Source organism: Leuciscus leuciscus, assembly GCF_965113295.1.
Source record: "Leuciscus leuciscus genome assembly, chromosome: 25".
Lineage (NCBI taxonomy): Eukaryota > Metazoa > Chordata > Actinopteri > Cypriniformes > Leuciscidae > Leuciscus > Leuciscus leuciscus.
Window position 1 is genome coordinate 5,193,214 of NC_138724.1, and position 22,611 is coordinate 5,215,824.

The 22,611-nt window shown below is 42.8% G+C and overlaps 2 long non-coding RNA genes and 1 gene segment (V, D, J or C); all 3 read left to right on the forward strand.

Annotated features, from left to right (window-relative positions):
• The window catches only part of LOC309490605, a 200,228-nt gene that overhangs the window by 55,933 nt on the left and 121,684 nt on the right, over nt 1-22,611 (forward strand). The window lies entirely within an intron of this gene.
• On the forward strand, nt 1,641-2,628 carry LOC309490556 (immunoglobulin kappa variable 3-15-like). The segment is given in 2 exons: nt 1,641-1,765; nt 1,900-2,628.
• On the forward strand, nt 20,363-22,325 carry LOC309490922. The gene is made up of 4 exons (XR_014202879.1): nt 20,363-20,756; nt 20,908-21,020; nt 21,254-21,332; nt 21,890-22,325. It is a non-coding gene; the product is annotated as an uncharacterized lncRNA (long non-coding RNA).

Genomic DNA, 22,611 nt, shown 5'->3' on the forward strand with positions numbered 1-22,611 from the left:
GGCAGCAGACAGGGAGATATCCAAAACAGAAGGGTCACAAAACGAGCAGGCAGACACAGAAATGAACATTCAGTAAAGTTTACAATAGTTAACCAATACTCCGCAATCAGTGAGCTCATGTATCAGTAATTTATAGTCCCTGATATTGACTACAGGTGTGGAAATAATCAAAGCAATGAAGTATGGGAAATGTAGTCTAAAGTAACCTGTAACTGTGTGTGCAATGAAAAAGTCTTAATAGTGAACAGGTGACCTCTAGTGGTGATAGAATGGAAACAGCAGGTGTAGAATGTGTCACAGAGCCCCCCTCCTCGGAGCGGCTTCCAGATGCTCCTAAAACAATATAATCCAGGTGGGAGGTGGAGCGGAGGCGGATCCGGGGGTGGGACGGAGGGCGGAGCAGACTGCGGAGGCGACCAGGGCGGAGCAGGCTGCGGAGGTGACCAGGGCGGAGCAGGCTGCGGAGGTGACCAGGGCGGAGCAGGCTTAGGAGGAGGCGACCAGGGCGGAGCAGGCGGAGGAGGAGACGACCCCTCGGGCAGAGCAACTGCAGAGGCGACCCCTCGGGCAGAGCAGGCTGAGGAGGCGACCAGGGCGGAGCAGGCTGAGGAGGCGACCAGGGCGGAGCAGGCGGAGGAGGAGACGACCAGGGCGGAGCAGGCTGAGGAGGCGACCAGGGCGGAGCAGGCGGAGGAGGAGGCGACCAGGGCGGAGCAGGCGGAGGAGGAGGCGACCAGGGCGGAGCAGGCGGAGGAGGAGACGACCAGGGCGGAGCAGGCGGAGGGGGAGGCGACCAGGGCGGAGCAGGCGGAGGGGGAGGCGACCAGGGCGGAGCAGGCGGAGGAGGAGGCGACCAGGGCGGAGCAGGCGGAGGAGGAGACGACCAGGGCGGAGCAGGCGGAGGAGGAGACGACCCCTCGGGCAGAGCAGCTGCGGAGGCGACCCCTCGGGCAGAGCAGGCTGAGGAGGCAACCAGGGCGGAGCAGGCTGCGGAGGAGGCGACCAGGGCGGAGCAGGCGGAGGAGGAGACGACCCCTCGGGCAGAGCAGCTGCGGAGGCGACCCCTCGGGCAGAGCAGGCTGCGGAGGAGGCGACCAGGGCGGAGCAGGCTGCGGAGGAGACGACCCCTCGGGCAGAGCAGGCTGCGGAGGCGACCCCTCGGGCAGATCAGGCGGCTTGGGCGGTACTTTGGTCCACCAGAGCTCGTCAGCAGACCACCACGGAGGCCCAGATGGATCAGGAACCCATGGATTATTTTCAGTTCTACAATGTATTGTATGTTTGTATTAACTAACATGAACAAATAATGATCAATACATTTGTAACTGTGTTTGTTCATCTTTGTTAACGTTAGTTAATAAAATTACAGCTGTTCATTGTTTGTTCAACAATGTTGTTAAGATTTTAATAAAGTATTAATGTTGAAATTAACATTAACAAAGATTAATAAATGGTGTATAAGTGCAGTTCATTATTAGTTCATGCTAACTAATGTAATTAACTAATGTTAACTAATGAACCTTATTGTAAATTGTAACCGAAATGTGTTTGTGACTGATCTACAGTCTTCAGGATAATGATTTAAATAGAGAGAGTCACTTTGCATTGTCAGCACACATGCTTCAGTGCTCTGAGAGTGTTTATAGTGCTGTGAGTTTAACACTTCATGACTGAGAGCAGAACACAATCTTCATCATCACACAAGACTAAACTACAGCAATGAACACAATCAACATCTTCATCTGGATATTGCTCTGTATATCAGGTATACAATAAGACACTGACATGCTTATAACTACATTAATAAAGTTGGTTCATATTTTATAAATATTAAACATCTATTTCTATTTCTAATATGACACATTGTTTTTATATTGTCTTTATGCATTTCTCTTCCAGGCTCCAGTGGACAGATCACAGTAACTCAAACTCCTGTAGTTCATACAGTTTCATCAGGAGAGAATATTGTGATGAGATGCAGTGCCAGCACTCCTTTAACAGGCTGTACTCCACCCTGTATGTCCTGGTACTCACAGAAACCTGGAGAAGCTCCTAAACCCCTCATATATCTGACATCAACCCGTAATACTGGAACTCCATCTAGATTCAGTGGCAGTGGATCTGGCAGTGATTTTACTCTGACCATCAGTGGAGTCCAGACTGAAGATACAGGAGATTATTACTGTCAGAGTAGACACTGGATCAACAGTAAAGATGTGTTCACACAGTGATAAAGAGTCGTACAAAAACCTCTGTCAGTCAGACGTCACAGTGACTGCACTGATACAGCTGAGAGAAACTGCAGCTGCTGATGGAGGATCACAAACTACACAATATCAATGTTTAGTTCAAAGTTTCTAAAGACCTTAAAGGTAAATATGATATAAGATTTTCTTTATGCTAAAATACATTAACCCAGTTCATTGTTAATTGACTAATATTAGTTTGTCACTCATGTGTGTCTCTCCCTCAAATGCAGGGCCGGCTCAGGCTCCGCTGGTTCCCTAGGAGATATTTTAGATAGATCATTCATATGAATTACAACTTACTATGAATACTGATGAATGTTAACATAAATATTAAATAAATAAATGTTGAAATATATAATTTATAAACAAGTAATAAAAACTCAGTGAGTGTTTTAGCGCAATTTTCTCACGTCATGGGATCACAACACTAAGAGATAGTAAATGAAAGAGAAAATAAGTTGCTCGAGAATATAACTTTCTCTTGAAATTCAAATGAACTTTCTGAAATCAAATCAGCAATGGATAATAAAAAAGGCACAATCACTTGACTAGTTGAACATCTTTTTTTTTTATTAGCTCATTATTTTTTACATCTTGTGTTCACTCAATATCCTCGATTTTCTCTGTATCAGCTTCCTTTTCTGCTTTGTCCTCTTCAGATTCTTCCTTCTTTTCTGCTTGACTATTGGCTTGTGACTTTGTAAACTCTTCTTCTGCTTTCGAGATATTTGCCAAAACATCCTCTGAAAGCCACGAGTCATCGTAGAAATCAGATACGCCTGATGAGGAAGCCGTTGGTGTGGATGTCGCCATCTTTTGTCGCTTTGCTGAACGTTCTTCCATTTATTTTGCAACAACCTCTTGTCGTTTTCTCATATATTCTTGCTCCTTCTCCAAATCTTGATCGATACCTTCATTGATTTCTTGCCGTAATTCAGTGGAATTAATTGTGCTCATGACTCTTGTGAATACCTTCCTTACGTATTTCTGTGGAACAATAGTTTTATAGGTGAAAAGGCAATATTTTTCTTATTTCCCTTCATATAAAGTTTTAATTAATTTTTGAAGCATAAAGGAAATATTTTTGATCAATTTTTTTTTTTTCTAATATTATTGTAAATTTTAGAAGCTATCGATTGCAATTTGTTTCAACTCGATAGCTATTATGGTTGCCGAGAAATGTGCAAAAACGGAATTTTTTCTGGAATTTCCAGGAAATCCAAAATCTTTTCCTGGATTTTTTTTGTGCGTTCCCGAGATTAGACCTTCCTTAACATAATGCCGAAAACCCGAAGTCTCTAGGTGGTCTGGTTGAGGAGTAGATAGAAGTGCAAGATTGGTGCGCACAGACAGAACAGAACAGAAATCATGAGTTGTTAATCGCAATTTTGTCCGGTGGAAAATTGCGCTAAAAAGGAGTTGTGGTTAAAAGTGTCTAATTGGTTTGATTATCAAGCTCTCCATAAAACAAACAAAACAAGCCCTACAATTGAATAAACTAACACATTATTATAAGGACATTTCATATTTACTGGTATTAGATGATTTGGGAATTACATTGAATAAAAACTGATAAAATAAAAATTTGAACTTTCAATAAAAACTGTTTTCATGCTGAGTTTTCGCTGTTCTGAAAGTTATCAATGACGCACACAGAGTTCAGTTTGGCTGTAAAGCTGCTCTAAAAAGAAAAGTGTCATTGTTCAGCTGAATTCAGTTCAGTGTTGATTCAGTTCTGTTCAATAACTGTATAAAGTATATCAATTATAAAAATAGTTCATTTTCATTATTAAGCAGCTCTGCAGAAAACGTCTCGGGTTACGACTGTAACCCTTGTTCCCCGAGAAGGGAACGAGACACTGCGTCGTCGTCGTGACGACACTTTGGGGAACGCCCTCAGCGTAACGCATCTGAAGTATGAATGAAATCTGTCCAATCCTGATTGGTGCTGCGTCATGACGTAGTAGATGACGGCATACCCGGAAGATACAAAGGGACGCCGGCACACACACACATTAGCTATTTGCGATGAAGCACGCGCTCTGCCCGTGATAGGTGTGGCGACGAGACGCAGTGTCTCGTTCCCTTCTCGGGGAACAAGGGTTACAGTCGTAACCCGAGACGTTCCCCTTCGAGGGAACTCGCACTGCGTCGTCGTCGTGACGACACTTTGGGGAACGTAATACCCACTATGCCACACCGTAATCACACCCGCCCTAGTATGAAGCTGTAAAACAGGCACACTTAGGACGCGAGCACTCTGGCGCCAGGCGTCACAGGGAGTTGCAGACTGTAGAACCGTATGAAGGTGTGCGGAGTGGCCCACCCAGCCGCTTCGCAAATATCCTGAAGCGAGACTCCAGAAAGGAGGGCTACCGAGGAGGCCATGCTCCTGGTAGAATGAGCCCTCACGGCCATAGGTGAAGGCAGATTGCGCACCTGATAAGCCGTGGCTATAGCCTGGACAATCCAATTACTGATTGTCTGCTTGGATGCAGGCAGCCCTTTCTTGGGTGAACCAAAGCACACCAACAACTGGTCTGACTTCCTCCACTGAGAAGACCTCTCAAGGTACACTCTCAGGGCTCTGACTGGGCAGAGCAGGTGAAGTCTCCCCTCTTCCGCCGTCACGTGAGGTGGAGGATGGAAGGCCTGAAGAACCACTGACCGTGCCACATTAGATGGCACCTTGGGCACATAGCCCGGTCTAGGATGTAAGATGGCCTTAACTCCGCCAGGAGCAAACTCCAGGCAAGTTGGCGATATAGCCAAGGCCTGGAGATCCCCCACTCTCCTCAGAGAAGTGATAGCTAGGAGAAAGGCCACCTTAAGGGTCAGGTTCTTTGCCTCAGCCGACTCCAGTGGCTCGAAGGGGGCCTCAGCCAACCCTTCAAGTACCACCGCCAGGTCCCAGGTTGGGACTCTGGAGCGAGCCGCAGGCCTCATCCTCCGAGCCCCACGGAGGAAACGTACAACCAGATGGTGCTTCCCCAAAGGCCCATCACCTATAGGCGAGTGGAAAGCCGCAATGGCAGCCACATACACCTTAAGTGTGGACGGGGTAAGACCGGCGGAGAAACGATCTTGGAGGAACTCCAGCACTGAAGCCACTGGGCAGTTAACTGGGTCCACCTCACGCTCTCTACACCAAGTGGAAAACACATTCCACTTCAGGCTGTACAGTCTCCTGGTAGAAGGAGCCCTGGAGCTGAGTAGGGTCTCGACAACATCTGCTGACAGGCCAGCCTCTAGGTACCGAGCCCCCTCAGGGGCCAGACCCAGAGGTTCCACAGCTCTGGCCGGGGGTGAAATATTGTGCCCCCTGCCTGCGACAGCAGATCCCTCCTCAGAGGAACCTGCCACGGAAGGCCGTCCAGCAGTGCTACAATGTCCGAGAACCATACTCGGGTCGGCCAGCGGGGTGCTACTAAAAGTAGGCTGATCCCCTCCCGGCGGACTCGCTCCAAGACTCCCGGGAGCAGAACGATCGGGGGAAATGCGTACAGACGCAGCCTTGGCCACGTCTGCATCATGGCGTCCAGCCCCAGCGGAGCTGGATGCCTGAGAGAGAACCACAGTGGACAGTGGGACGTCTCTTGAGACGCGAACAGATCCACTTCCACTGGGCCGAATCTCACGCACATGGCTTCCACCACCTCTGGATGGAGTCGCCACTCCCCGGGCCTCAGCCCCCGCCTCGACAGGACGTCTGCTCCCTGATTTTGGTCCCCGGGGACGTACATCGCTCTGAGAGACGACAGTTTCCCCTGGGACCACAGAAGGATCTGGTGTGCCAGTCTGCATAGAGGGCGCGACCTCAGACCCCCCTGATGATTCAGATACGCGACTACAGAAGTGTTGTCCGAGCGTATCAGGACATGGTGGCCGCGGAGGTCTGGGAAAAAGCTCCTCAGAGCTTTGTAGACCGCCAGCATTTCCAGGCAGTTGATGTGCCAGGAAGAATGCCGGGTCTCCCACAGACCTCTCGCAAAGCGGCCGTCCATGACCGCGCCCCAACCAGTGAGGGAGGCATCTGTTGAAACGGTTTTCCGGCAACAAGATGCTCCCAGCACTGGTCCCTGGGACAGGAACCAAGGTTTCCTCCATATGACGAGAGAACGAAGGCATCTGCGCGTTACTCTGATCATACGGAACGGATTTCCCCTCGGGGAAAACCCCTTGGCTCTCAACCACCACTGTAGGGGTCTCATGTGTAGCAGGCCAAAAGGTATGATGTTGGACGCTGCTGCCATGTGCCCCAGCAGTATTTGAAACTGCTTCACAGTGAGGTTGTGGCCTAGCTTCACTCTGGAGACCAACGCCTGTATGGAACCCACCCGAGCAGGAGACATTTGTGCCCGCATCGTCGTGGAATCCCATACCACTCCCAGGAACGTAGTCCTCTGGGAGGGCGTCAACACGCTTTTCTTCGTGTTGAGTCTCAGCCCCAAGCACCTGATATGAGCGAGAACGACATCTCGATGTCGAACTGCCATATCGTACGACTTGGCTAATATTAGCCAGTCGTCGATGTAATTGAGTACACGAATGCCCTGGAGTCTCAGCGGAGCCAGCGCTGCATCCATGCACTTGGTGAAGGTGCGAGGGGAAAGAGCTAGGCCAAAGGGAAGAACCCGATATTGGTACGCTTCGCCCCCGAAAGCGAACCTCAGGAACTTCCTGTGACACGGAAGGATGGAGATATGGAAGTATGCGTCCTTCAGATCTATCGTGACGAACCAGTCCTCGAACTGGATCTGACTCACGATGGCTGGAATTGTGAGCATCTTGAACCTGAATCTCCTCAGAGAACGATTCAAGTGCCTGAGATCTATTATTGGACGCAACCCCCCATCCTTCTTGGGAACTATGAAGTACCGGCTGTAGAACCCGGACTCCCTGTGTGGCAGAGGAACACGTTCTATGGCCTCTTTTACCAACAGGGACTGAACTTCCTGTTCCATAACCCGAACCTGCTCTGGGCCGACCACAGTCCAGACCACCCCGTTGAACTTCGGTGGAGGGGAGCTGAACTGCAGCCTGTAACCCAGCTCTACAGTACGCAGGGCCCACGCAGATATATTCGGAAGGCATGACCATGCGCCGAGATAATCTACTAAGGGAACCAGCCTCTCGAGGCTGGCCTCGGGTATTAACCGAGACTCGTTCCCGACCCCCTGAAGCGGCTGACCGGCAGGGAGTAGTCGAGAATGATTTTCGGTGTGCATACGCGTTCGCTGCCCAGCCACAGGTCTTTTTAGAGGTGGCTGGAGCGGCGTGCGTACGCGGGAAATCAGTGTGGCCCGAAACGTACTGGACGGCGGGAGCACAGCACTGATTCCCCGAGAGCTCCGGGAAGGAAGCGACCTCGATCGCTCCATCCCGGGGGGGACAGCTCTCAGCGGTCCGGTCGCAACTAGGACCGCTTAGAGGAAGCCTTCTTCGCCTGAAGGACGGTCCTTAGATCGACCTTCGGCTCCGAAGGCTTACCTCGAGAGCGTCGCCTCCTTTGCCAGGCTCCCTCGGGAGGGGCGCGGGAGGCAACACTCTCCTTTTGCACCCGACGGTGCGAGGAGCTGGCAGACGGCTGAGGCTGCCCCTTAGAGGCAGCCTTCCTAGAGGAGCTGGAGCGACGGGGGAGGTATTGCTGGAAGGCTGCTGACTGCTTTTTCACCTCCTGAAACCTTCCAACAACGGTATCGACCGCGCCACCAAAAAGGCCAAAAGGCGAGATCGGGGAATCCAGGAGAAAATGTTTTTCCTTCTCCTTCATCCCTGATAGATTTAACCATAGGTGTCTCTCAACGCACACCAAACCAGCCATGGAGCGGCCGATGGCACGGGCCGTCTCCTTTGTGATGCGGAGAGACAAATCAGTGGCCTTTCTGAGCTCCAAAATATCCTCTGGAGATGGCCCTTGGCCTTCATCCAGCTCCTTAAGGAGGTCGGCCTGGTAGGCTTGCAACACTGCCATCGTGTGCAAACAGCCACCAGCTCGCCCAGCCGCCATATATGCCCTGCCCACCAGCGCTGATGTATCTCGGCACGGCTTAGTGGGCAGTACCGGGGCCTTAAGGGACGATGCGGCCTCGGGGGAGAGATAGCTCGCGAGAGCCTCCTCAACCCGAGGTAATCTCCCATAACCAGATTCAGCCGCCCCCACAACATTTGCAAAATCAAGGACTGGGGGATTAGAGAGCCTGGCTGAAAATGGTTTGTCCCACGACTTACACAACTCGTTGTGCAAGTCAGGGAAAAAAGGCAGACCCCGGCGTGGAGGTTGAGATCTGCGCCTGAAAAACCTCTCATCCAGCTTACTGGGCGGCTGGATTTGAGGTTCCTCCTGTGGCCAGTCGATATTAAGTTTGGCCACAGCGCGTGTCAGAACCTCCACAAGCTCCTCTTGGGCGGGTGGATGCGCTGGCGTTTGAATTTCTAACGTCGCATCACCCGCCTCGATGTTTAAATCATCTGACTCCTCAGAGCCAGACAATTGCAACATCTGGTCCTCCGCCTCGCGGGAAGAAGCCGCCTCGCGAGCTTCCACACGGGGCGGGAGAACGTCTGAATCTTCAGACGAGGACTGGGAAGATGCCGTAGCAGTCCCATGTCCCGCTGACAGATCCATTTGTGAGCCCCACGATCTGCGACGCCGCTCTGCCTCGGCAATAGCGGGCCCAGAACCGCGAGGCTCGCGAGCCTGGCCGTGCTGGTCAAACACAGCGAGCCGTGAGCGCAATGTTCTCAGCGGCAGCTTATCGCACTCGCTACAAGCGGCTCCCTCGAGAGCCGCCCTAGCGTGCTGCACGCCGAGACAAAGCACACACAGCTGGTGTGTGTCCGAGCCCGAAATATAACGTGGGCACGGATGCACACACTTCTTAAACTGCTCGCTCATATTGATGCTTGTGGCTAGAATAGGACAGACAACAATAAATAGGACTGACAAAACACAGAGCGCTTCAAGCTGAAGAGCAAAAAGCTAATGTGTGTGTGTGCCGGCGTCCCTTTGTATCTTCCGGGTATGCCGTCATCTACTACGTCATGACGCAGCACCAATCAGGATTGGACAGATTTCATTCATACTTCAGATGCGTTACGCTGAGGGCGTTCCCCAAAGTGTCGTCACGACGACGACGCAGTGCGAGTTCCCTCGAAGGGGAACCATGATGTCATCGTCCAGCTCAGTTCAGTTCTCATATAATGGTGTCAATGCAGGAGATCATGAATATTAAGAAGAAGTGTCCTCAACTAAGCAAGCCAGAGGCGACAGTGGCAAGAACCCAAACTCCACCAGTGACAGAATGAAGAAAGAAAAACAGGCTCCGTCGGGGTCAGTTCTCCTCTGGCCAAACAACGAACATGGTGTGTGTTTGGACTCCAGGCCGCTTCACAAGTCAGACTGTGGACTGATATCATTCAGAGTATTTTATTCAGCTCCTTTTTGAAGATTGGAAAAGATTACATGAAGGTAAAAGAGTAGCAAAACTCGAGAGCATGTAGATGTGAATTTGAGAACTTGTACAATAAATATTTGTTCTTGAAAACCTGTTGAATGTTGAGATTTGCATTCGCAGGCAATAGTCACAAACCTGTATTCTGAATTTGAAGCTGCAGACAAAGTCACAAATGTTAAAATACCATTCACAGAAATACAGTGATAAACAAACTTGTATTATTTCATTCACATTCGCAGGACAACCTCGATTAGGCATTTGCAACTTCTCAAATCTGCCATTGCAATTTCAAATTGCTCCTGCTTTCTCTCTCACCGCCACTCAGTTTACAAGTGCACAAGTTAGTCACGCATCTCATATATCGCGAACATAGTTGCAAAGTCAATGCGTGAAGATTTTAAATTGCAAAGGCAGATTTGAGAAGTTGCAAATGCGTAATATTGAGGTTATACTGCAAATGTGAATGAAAGAATACAAGTTTGTGTATGTCATTGTATTCCTGTGGAACAAAATGGAATATAACTCAATATCATTTCATTAGCCCACATTACATTGCACTGGATACAGCTCAGCAGTTTTTATAATGAAAAACAAACAAACAAAAAAACACAATCATCCTAAAAAGAGACCGTATTATAGGCCGTCTCATCAACACTCGTACCTCCGCGACCGAATGGGTATTCTGACGTTACGTAATTATCATCACAATATCTAGATATTAAAAAAGTATTTTTATCTTGACAATTAATCAAAGAACACTAGAACAATAAATTAATTGAATTACTTACACGTTTTTCAATGCATTTTCTGACGCATTTCAGCCTGAATCAGCCCAGCTGTGCTTGCTATCTGCAACATTGTTTAGTGTTTTGGACTGATAAAAGACCGTTCAGTTATCTTAGGCCTGGGACACACAAGACCATTTTCAAATCTTAATTTAAAACGGCGGGAGATCACAGACATAAGGGCAGTTTCAACCGATTTTGATCATTATAATCATAGGCAGAGCGCGTGTTAGGCTGGGCCATCCCTGGCCACAGACACTGGTCAAAAAACAACGGGAGATTGGGACAAAAATGCACCTGCACATTTAAACTAAATCTAGTAGTAAATTGAAAATTAAATAAAGTCTCGATTGTGTGCTTGCGGCATTACATTTAGATGTGCTTATGTTGAATCATACTTTTTACCTGTTTTACAGGTGTAGCGGGACATTGAGAGGGAAAGCAACCTCTAAAGATGTAGCTGACTACGCCACCCTGTTAACCAGGGAAATATCAATACTCATGAGTTTAACAAAGGACACACAGGAGCGTGGTTCTCGAAAGGAGGGCCTGAGACGTGGATACTAAAGATACAAAAGCTTTATTTCAATCAAGCAATAATCTTAAAAACATTAAAAGACTGTAGGACCAGGTTAACATATACAAACATTGAAGACGCTAATAAAAAAGGCAGAGGCTTACCAATGGCAGGGAAACTAGTTTAAAAATGATAAATTGATCATTAATAAATTATGAAAATACAATTGTTAAACACATTATAGATATGCTTATAAATCAAGAATAAAGCATTTATAGCCGTATTTATAAACTGCTTATTAATGTCTATAAATGCTTTATAAATTATGAATTAACTGTTTACTAATGCTTAATTAATGATTAATAGCTTACAGTTATTATAAAGTGTTACCGAACTGCATGCGGGAGAGCAGGTGTCACACAAAACACATGAACCTGACGAGCGAGTTTGTCATGGGAGAAACCAGGACTGTTACGTGCCTCCCCAGTCTAGGGGGTCAGGGAGGCAGTAACATGGAAATTACTAAAGAGTTGGCAACCAAGAACTCTCATCTCCTGTCCCACCACTCTACAAAGAAAAAAAAAATCACACTGATTTTTGTAACACTCAAGAATGACTTTATTCAGTCCAAAGTACAAAAAAGAGGGGAAAGCATCAATAGGCTTCAGGAGGGGGACAAGGCCAAAACAACAAACATAAAGTTCTAACCTTTTTTGTAGGGGGTATACTTTCTTAACCTTTCAAAGCAAGATTCAAAATAAATGACAAAGTTCTTACCTTACTCCCTCTCTAACCAAACACAGGAGAAAACATGGGCATGAACAAAAATGGCATCCACCTCCCTACGGCTTCCCAAATTATCTAAATCAAAATTTTATCAAATTAAAATCAAAAGTTATAAATGTTTTAAACTCAAGGCTCTTTCAGTAGTCAAATGAAGTTAAGGAAACTTAGCACAACTGCAGTCCAAGTCTGCTTAGGTCAACAACAACAAGTAACCAACAAGTTAGAATCAACAATGAGAACTTTAGCACACATGCTAAAACCGTGAGGCAGGAGAAGACAGTCTTGGCAGCCTGGAGTCAAAAAGGAGCTCAGCAAACTGGGTTTTCCTCTCCAGTTTTATCCACAAGCCTTCTCAACCAAGAGCCAATCGGTCACAACCAGGAGATGATTGTAATTGGTGTCAGCTGGTCTTCATTTGCACTCAGGATAGACAAAGCAGCAGCATCAAATAGTGTTGCCCCGCAGACTTCACTGAACGCACGGTATCCCAGAACACAGACTATTCCTCCTAAAATTTAAACATAAAATTACATACAACATAACTATAAATGAACGCTGCACAATAGCGGTAGTTCCATGTACCTTCATTTCATAGCCAGTCGCAAATCCAGGTCTCACACACACACACACACACAGAAGGGTGTCACCATGTCAACAAAGCACGGGACTGCGGGAGGAACATGTGGAGGGAAAATGGCAGCCGCCAACAACCCACCGCAATAAAGCTATAAACCAAAATAACTGTTACATAAAATCATGCATCTATGTGCTAACTAGTTAGCCAAACAACACATACCTCAAAGCAGAAGGGATGAAAACAAAGAGAATGGGCGGTCCCCGAATCCCCTTTTATACGCTCCCTCACAGTATAGGATTGGACACTAAATTACCCAAGGGCATTAGGTTAATTAGAAACGAAACTCTGTACGTCCCACCACACATAAAAAGTTACAAAAAAACTGATAAATGAAACTCAGTCTCAGTTAGTTGCTTTGCACAGTAGATCTCCGTTCCCTTGCGCTGCTTAACGTGTATGTTTAAACTTTAGGCAGCATGCGACATATCATTATTTAGTTTTGATTCTAAACAATTAATCCATCCAGTCAATCTCATGGTACCCACATGCACCCAAATTATAATTCATTTAAATTTGAGCAAGAGCATTGCACAAAATAAATTAAAGGCAAGCCACATATAGATGGCTATCCCAAATACAACCCGTTCAGTTAAGTGGCTGAAGCAATTATGGATCTTAAATGGACTTGCACTTATATAGCGCTTTTACACTTTCTGGGACCATTCAAAGCACTTTTACAATGTTCATCACTACCACCCTTTTACACACACATTCATACAGCACTGTTTGCAGACAGGCTTTGGAGATTGGATTCCCACGTATTCACACATCCAATGACACACTGGGGGGAAAGTGTGGGTTCAGTGTCTTGCCCAAGGACACTTCGACACACTGAGCCACAGCCGCCCACAAATACAAGCCAAGGCTATTACTTTAAGTTTTGAAGTACTAAGAATTAGGCTATTCCAATCAAAACTCTGATAAATTGTACATACCAGAGTGAACAGGGCTCCCATTTCACCAACTTCATTTGGTTCACCTGAAAAAACATCAAAGTTGGGGGGTTAAGGGGTTTCCAGTTGGGGTTAGGTTAGGGTTAGGGTTGGGGTGCTGCAAGTCCACTGAGTACATCTAAGACTTTTAAGAATTGTAAAGCTAACCTTCTGCATGTTGCAGCGGATCACCCTCTCCACTGGGTAGTAAGGTTCCCCCTCTAGGATCCCATGGTTACATTCTGAAAGAGCAAAACAAGTACATGAGTTTGACCTCATACATCTTCATCAATGTATTAAAAAACGATTTTGACAGGCAACACATTATATATTTATGACTTAAGTATATCTGGCTAAGGCAAAAGAATCTCTGTATTTGAAGTGTGATTTGAAATGGTGAAATGTAAATCTAGGAAAGCTTAATAACCTTTGGGTGATTTTTCCCCCTCAGTTTCTTCCTTGTACACATGTCTGAGGCTGCAGAATTCTTCTGCTTCTTTTTATTGTTTGCAGACATATCTGTTGAGATTAAGGAAATGTATCTGTGAAGAGCTGTTATTACAATGAATACTGGTCTAAATACCTTTATTCCAATGACAAATATATAATTTCACATTACAATTGGAAAGATATAGATTGTAATCTTTTGCAGGGCACTCATTGAAATACATGGAAATTGTTTAACCATATGCTGTATGGTCACTTTTTCGCTCTACCAAGGGTTATAGACTACAAGATGTACAAACAGGTGACCAACTGAAGGAAAAGCCTGGAAGATGAGGGGAAAACAATGAATGTAGTTCCTCCTACACATATTACCTTTATCCTATAATCTCAATATTGATGGGAGATGTCTTCCAGACTGATAATGAAAATAAAAACATAATACAACGATTTGCAAATCATTTTCAACCTATATTAAATTGAATACTATACAAAGACAAGACAATTAATCTTCAAAACTGAAAAACGTTATTGTTTTTTAGCTAACATTAACTCATTTTGAATTTGAAGCCTGCAACATACTCCTAAAAACCTGGGACAGGATCAAGACTGGGAATGTTTGGAACATTCCACAGGTGAACAGGTTCATTGGAAACACGTGAGTGTCGTGATTGGGCATAAAAGGGGCATCCCCAGAATTCATTCACAAGCAAGTCATCCTTGGTTGTGAATGACTGAGGCTTCTGGGAATGCCATGTGACGGTGGGAATCACTACTGTAAAGGATATTAACGTGGGCTCAGGAACACCTTGGAAAACAATTGTCAGTTAACACAGTTTGTCGCTACTACAAGTGCTATGAGTGCTGTCCACATTTAAAATAGTTTTTGGAAATCATGGACGTCATGTTCCTCGGGATAAAGAGGAAAAGGACCTCCCAGATTGTTATCAGCGCTAAGTTCAAAAGCCATGAGGGTGTGTTAGTGTCCATGGCGTACCCATGCTCCATGACATTCAAAATGAGTGAATCTTTGCAAACAAACAATAAAGCTTTTCAGTTTGAACATTAAACATCTTGTCTTCGTTGTATATTAATTGAATATAGGAACTTCACTGGAATAGGGGTTTGTATGATCATCAGGGGTCTAATTTATAAACGTATAAACACACATAAACAAACTGAGAAATAAGAAACTGATTATGATGACAGAAATCCACGCTCCCCACAGAATATGAAAGCTTGCTAAGTTACACCATATTTTGAGTTGATTATCATTTATTAACAGAAACCAGCATAGGATGTGAATTGTTACAGCCATGTATTTTGATGTGTGTGTGTGTGTGTGTGTGTGTGTGTGTGTGTATACTGAGCTTGTCCATGTACACAGTAGACTGAAGTGAATTCTATACAGCAAAAAATGAGGCACCAAACACCTACAGCAGACTTTGGATGTGCAACAGTGATCTCCATCATCATCATCAGTTCAGAGAGAGAGAAACAACACTCTTTTGTTTATGAAGAGAATGAGTCAGTGTTTCAATATGATCATCATGTTTTAGGTGTAATATATGATCCTGTCAATCAAACTGAACAGACTGCATTCAGTCACTTCTGCTGTCTGGACGTGATGCTTTCCATTTGAGACACAGAAACTTTTACATTCTTGATTTGTGATTATGTTTTAATATGATTTATGATGCCATTTTAATATATAAGTTAATTATCTCATAAAAAAAAAAAATGAAATGATCAGTTTGTCTGCGCTGCTTCACTAAAGCAGAAGTGAAAGTGTTCCAGTCCAGATCATGTAACCAATCAGAGAGTGAGACTGAAAACCCCATTTGCATTGTCAGGGTGGAGTGATTGTGATCCTCTCAGAATAGAGCAGCTCTGTCTCCAGAGACCATGTTCAAACCCCAAGAGCTTTATTTGACATTTACTGCTACATCAACCTTCTGAAAAGCACCTGCATCTTCATCTGTTAGTTGAATGATGTTGTCAGACACAAAGTGAACTTGTTGAGAAGCTTTATTGAATGTTGCAGCAAACACAGCAGATTGAAAGATCACACACACACACACACACACACACACACACACACACACACACACACACACACACACACACACTCAGTTTCAGTATTGAGTTGTAAATCACTACAGCTGCAGCACTAGACTCATGTGAATCCTGCCTGACACAGGACACTCAGATACGGCTCATCTTCAGGAGAGAAACATCAGCACTCAGAGCTCTTGTGGAACGAGACCTCATGAGGAGCTCCATCATGTGTTACTCTGCAGACGTACAGCTCTCCCTTTTCCCAGCGTGCTTTGCTGAGGGTCAGGACGCTACTGCGGCTGTAGCGGCCGTCCTGCTGGCTCTCTGCGCTGGTCAGAACCCCCTCGGTGACCTCTGACCCGTCCAGTGTCCAGCTCACCAGCGCCCCCTGTGGAGAGTAAGAGCTGAGCAGGCAGAGCAGTGCGGCTGAGTCTCCAGAGATCTGCAGAGAAGAGGGCGGCAGCAGAGACACTGAGGGCTTCACTGTGGGACCAGCTGCAGGAGACAAACACAACACATTCACACACACACACACACACACACACAACACACTGCACTGCACATTCACAGCATAGGAATAATGCTGCTCTAGTTTTAGATTCAATCATTATAAAACAATATCAGTAACACTTTATTTAAAGCTTTCATACATATTGCATTATAAAAGTATTTTTAATGCATTAATTATGCACTGCTATATACATTAAAATGCATGTATGATCTAATCAATAAGTGTAACAGCAGTAATAACACATATTATCTATTATCAGGCCGATCTGACTGCTTTAATTCCAGCAATTATTCACTCTGAACATAAATATCTTACATTTTGAGATATTCACCTGAACTGAAAATGTAACTCCATTTCAAACAGAGTTAAAACACAATTGAATCACACAGAATGAACAAAACACTGAATTATAAGCACAACATGAGCAAAAGAGATTCAGTATCATTGACTGAACTACAGAAAGTAGCAACATTTACATTCTGATGTCAAATCTCTTTTTTCCATGTATGATTTCTACAATAAAAGATGAACTAAATATGAACTCAGTGTAGAAATAAATGAAGGAAAAACAAACCTGTAATAAACTGATTAAACTCATAGTGAGACACAGTGTGGAAATGTTTAGAATTTTTTTAATGAATAATGCTGATTAAATAATTATACAACAATATCAGTAACACTTTATTTAAAGCCTTTATACATATAAATATATATACATTATAAAAGTATTTTTAATGCATTAATTATGCATTGCTATAAACATTAAAATGCATGTATGATCTAATCAATAATTGTAACCGCAGTTATAACACATCTTGTCTATTCATTGTTACACATTTAGAAAGTATAATACATTAAATCCACCAATTTCCAATGAAACAATGAATTTGCAAATATTATAATGCATTTTAACTTTGGTTACAAAAATTTATGAAAAAAATATAAAGCGTTATTATCTACATTATTGAAACCTTTATATTGCATTATACATAAAGGCTTCAAGTAAAGTTTTACCACAATATCTAATAATCATTATAATTAATAAATATTGTTCTTGTTTCCACTGTAAAACACTTTCTGAAATCTAAATTGTATTTTTTTATTAGGTGATTAAATAGACAGACTTACCGATCACCAGTTTAGTTCCTCCACCGAATGTGTACCACAGTGATACAATCTAATGAAACGCTCGTACAAAAACCTCTATTCCACTCGAGTGAACACACACTCCAGCAGAGAGAGAGAAACAACACTTCAACACACTGATATTAGAAGATCCTCAGCTCTTCTCAACACTCACTCATTCAGATTTGACTAAATGCTTTCTGATATAACACTGTTTAAAGAAATATATTTGATGAGCTGTGACCTCTGAGGTGACCTTTGACCTCTTTGATCATGGATGATGTTGTGGAGTTTCTCATAATGATGCTTCTGTTCTTCATATGCAGATCAATCATCATGATTCACAGAAAAACCTGCAGCTTCAAATAAATGAATCAATAATTCTGAACATTTCAGATGCACATTGTTTAATATATAATGACCTGATTATGAGTCCTGATGAACTTCATGCATGTGGAAAATGTGGGAAAAAATAGACATAATGATAATATAAAATAGGAACAACATGTCAACATTGATTCCAAAGACCATAATGGACATTTTTTTTCTAGTTTACTCTAAATATAACTATTCATTTAGTTCTTGATTTCTCATTGTTAACATGCTTGTAAAGGTGTAGCACAGAACTGTACTCAGAGAAACTGCTGCGTATGACATATGTTTAAAATGATCTACATTCATGATTCTCCAGACAAAACCTAGTGTCTTATCAACCTGACAAACATAATCAAAAATATTTCACAATTAATAAATATGTACAATTAATCACTAAATGGTTCAATAACATTATTCTGAAAGTAAAATCTTCTATGTAGAGTTTCTGAGTTTGTTATCAGCACAAGCTGTTGTAAATCCTGCCCACTTCTTTGCATTGTCAGCACATGCTTCAGTGCTCTGAGAGTGTTTATAGTGCTGTGAGTTTAACACTTCATGACTGAGAGCAGAACACAATCTTCATCATCACACAAGACTAAACTACAGCAATGAACACAATCAACATCTTCATCTGGACCATTGCACTGTTTATTCAAGGTTTGTGTAATACTGTTTTTATAATGATTATTAATTCTCTTAAAATGTGATTTTTATCATATACTGTAAATCATCATATATATCATTATAATTTTTGTTTGTGTTTTCTTCCAGAGTGTAGAGGACAATATACTGTAACTCAGAGTCCATCAATACCAGCAGTTCAACCAGGAGAAGAAGTCAGAATAAACTGTAAAACCAGCAGTAATGTGTATGGTAATGTTTATTTAGCCTGGTACTCACAGAAACCTGGAGAAGCTCCTAAACTCCTCATATATACAGCAACAACCCGTAATACTGGAACTCCATCTAGATTCAGTGGCAGTGGATCTGGCAGTGATTTTACTCTGACCATCAGTGGAGTCCAGACTGAAGATACAGGAGATTATTACTGTCAGAGTTATCACTATCCAAATAGTAAACATGTGTTCACACAGTGATAAAGAGTCGTACAAAAACCTCTGTCAGTCAGACGTCACAGTGACTGCACTGATACAGCTGAGAGAAACTGCAGCTGCTGATGGAGGATCACAAACTACACAATATCAATGTTTAGTTCAAAGTTTCTAAAGATCTTAAAGTTAAATATGATATAAGATTTTCTTAATGCTAAAATACATTAACCCAGTTCGCAGTGATGTAGTGGTGCCTGGAGAAGTGGGTATACTCTTAATTTATGCCCCCAATATTTGTTTAAGTGTCCCAGCAAAGGATGAACTCTCTGTGTTATAAACAGTGACATGTAAGACTAGTCTTGTATATTAGTTCACCCCAAAATGGGCCAGTAGTATTTGCACATTATCACTTAACTTTTGCTGCTTGACTTCACGGAGAAAGGATCATTATGAAATTAATATTATCCACAGAAGAGGAGCAGTTTCTGCAATTAATACTGGCCCACAGACTATAGGAAGAGACAATTAAATAATTATGTATTTGAGTGACTATTCCTTAGTCCATCCACACATGAAAACTGGACAACTAGTCTCTCACGTTGTAAATAGTCTGAGCCAGTAGTTTATTTTGTGAACTATCTCTTAGAACAGCTGATTTGCAGCAGATAGTGTAGGCCAGAGTGTGCCACCATTATACATTTACATTATCTGTTACAAATCAGCTGTTCTAAGAGATAGTTCACTCAAAATTCATAATTATTTAGTTGTCTCAATTCCTATAGTCTGTGGGCCAGTAAAAATAAACTAATCTCTGACTGAAACACCATGCTTACCTCATCTTGAATATATCATATTAGATTTGTTTATTTTAACATTAAAATATCATCATCATCATCATCATTCAAAGAATTCAACAATATATTCAAAACAATGTTAAAACATAACAATATATATAACAAAAATATATACATTTTACAACATTTTCATGAAAACCACAATGATATACTCATGCAGGGTTTCTAAATAAGTGCTTATATTTTTGGCTCAAGGGACTTAACTTCAGGAGGTAAGTAGCGCAATTTCATAAATATGAAATAACAAATAACTGATTTTGAATTTATAGTCAGTGCAGGTTTTTAAACCTGTCAAAAGCCTGTCTACCCCTGTACTCCAGTATATTGCAGACACACTTGCTCTCTGCAGGGGTTTTCACAGAGAGGCAGTACGGTGGCTCTTCAACCAGGTCCTTGTATACTTTCTAGGATCAAACTTTGAAGTAGGGGGTCCGTTGATGTTAATCATCATTAAGTTTGATATGTTTGAGACCAGTAGGACAGCCCTTTTGTCTGTGCTTATATTGTTCATAAGGCTAAAGTTCCTCTCACACTCTGCTGTGCTGACAGGGAATGTTTTCACACAGTTAATGAGTGGTTTCAGGTCATTGGGCTCTTCCAGTAGGTCCCACATCCCATTCAGTGCTTGGTCTGTGCACAAGTTAAATCGCTTGCACAGTCGCTTAACTTGTTCTTCACCATGGCGGATGCTGGGGTTTGATGGCCATTTACTCTGATCAAGGATGCTGAGGTCCTTGATGGTCTCATCTTCGAAAGACAAGCGTTGCTGAAGATTGTTGCGACTGCATCATCATGATTGTAGCGTGGGAATGAGTAAAGTGATGAAACCGTCATTTATTCGTTAGAAGTATGTTTACATAACCTCTTCAAACACTGATAACTGCCAATGAAAAGATATTTTTTTAGCTCAAGCATTGGAATAAGATTTGTATCGGTGGAGAACACCCAACAGAGAGACAAATCCACCAACTACAGTAAGTTTTTTATTAGTCAATTTTACCCACTGTTTCGAAAACCTACACTGGGATTAATATATAGTATTGAGTATGATTCTCATCATCTAATGAAGACATTTACTGATAGAAAGTCTGAGTAACCTTTTGTCCTTTTGTCTTTCTTCTGAAGTTTTGCACTGAAAGGGGATTCATGTCACCTTCATCAGTCCTTTCTTTAATTCACTGGAAAACATGAAGGGAAAGACCCTCAGACGTGTCATAACAGGATAAATGCGGCTGCAGGTACAATTATATGATGGCTTGATTCTGGTACCAGTTGGCTTTTTTTGTGCTTCCCTTGCTATGATACACATTTTTCTGATGGGATTGCCATGCTTTAAGTGCATGTTCACATATTTAATCACATAACTAACAGTCTCAAAGATGACATTACTCTGTTCATGTTGTGTGAATGTGTTATAATGGCAAATGTTTGTAAAATTTTTCAGTGAATCATTTCTTCGTTCCCCCTCCAGATTCTCCAAGGATCCAGCTGATTACTGGCAGTTTGGTGGAGGGTTTTTCTTTAGCTGCTACATTGCACTATCACTTCTGGTACGGATTCATTGACCTTTTGTGATATGTTTTGATTTTACTTAATTTAATAAAATTGTACTTAATTTTATTTAATTAGTACAATGTATAGTTAGGATTCTGAATTAAAACAGTGTAATGTTTCTCCACAAATATTATCAGATATATACGGAGCCCCCAGGGGTCAGGCGACAATTGTTGAAACAATATAAACCTGCATTATAAGATATAAGCTAAAGAACAACAGACCACAACCCTCTCAGCTCAACACCACAGTTTGTGGATTTCTTCGTCTGTTTTAAAGATGAAATCATGACCTTATGATGATAGTAACCGTAACTTATACATGGAGTAATATTAAAATAACTCAGTTCCACCTTGGGGATCTGAAGAACTGCTTGTGAATAAATGGTTGATACTGTAAATTTACATCTGAATGCATCAAATATGTGTTTTAGAATGGATAGTGTTGTACATACTTTGTTTTCTACCCGACTGTAATTGAACTGTAAAGTGAAAATCTTGTACATGACTTATTTTGTATTCAGTTTTCAGGGTTTTTGCTTTTATTTACACAGGATAGTGCAGACAGCGGAGGAGAAGTGAAGAGGGACCGAGAGGAAGGCTGGGACTCTGTCGAGCACTGCACAAGACTTCGCATTTTACTGAGAATTTAAAACCTTTTTTTTTTTTCAGAACATTTTAAATATTAAATGTTGTATTTAATTTAAGGTTTACTGTAATTGACCAAAAACTGTCTTCAAATATTCCATTTAGATTTCTCCTTCTACAGGTTTTTAACATTACATCGAAAACATCATTTTCGCTGCAAGTTAAAGTTTGAGATGTTTTTCATCTGTTTTAAAAAGTATTTTTTGACTTTTTTTTGTTTTGTTTTCCAAAATAAAACTTGTTTTACAATCTTGAGCATGTGTTAACTCTTTATTAAAGGTGTTTGTAATTAAGCCATTGCTACCAGTCATTTGACAGTTAAAAATGTTTTAGTGTACAGTATGTACAGTTAATCACACATTCAGTCAGCATTACCAGCATTGACATGCAAACTAGTTTGTAATTGAATGTACAATTGTATTCTTCCATGATGAAAGGTAAGACAGTGAAACAATTAACGTCACAATATCAACGTTGATTCGATTTGCAAAATCGAAACATAATTCAACATTGATTCAACCTTGGTCCCAGACGTTGATTAACCGCTGAATCAACGCTGAAATGCCGGCTGGGAGGCTTGGTGTATAGTGTGAGATGGAGGGGCTCATCATCCGCAAAACCCCCAGTA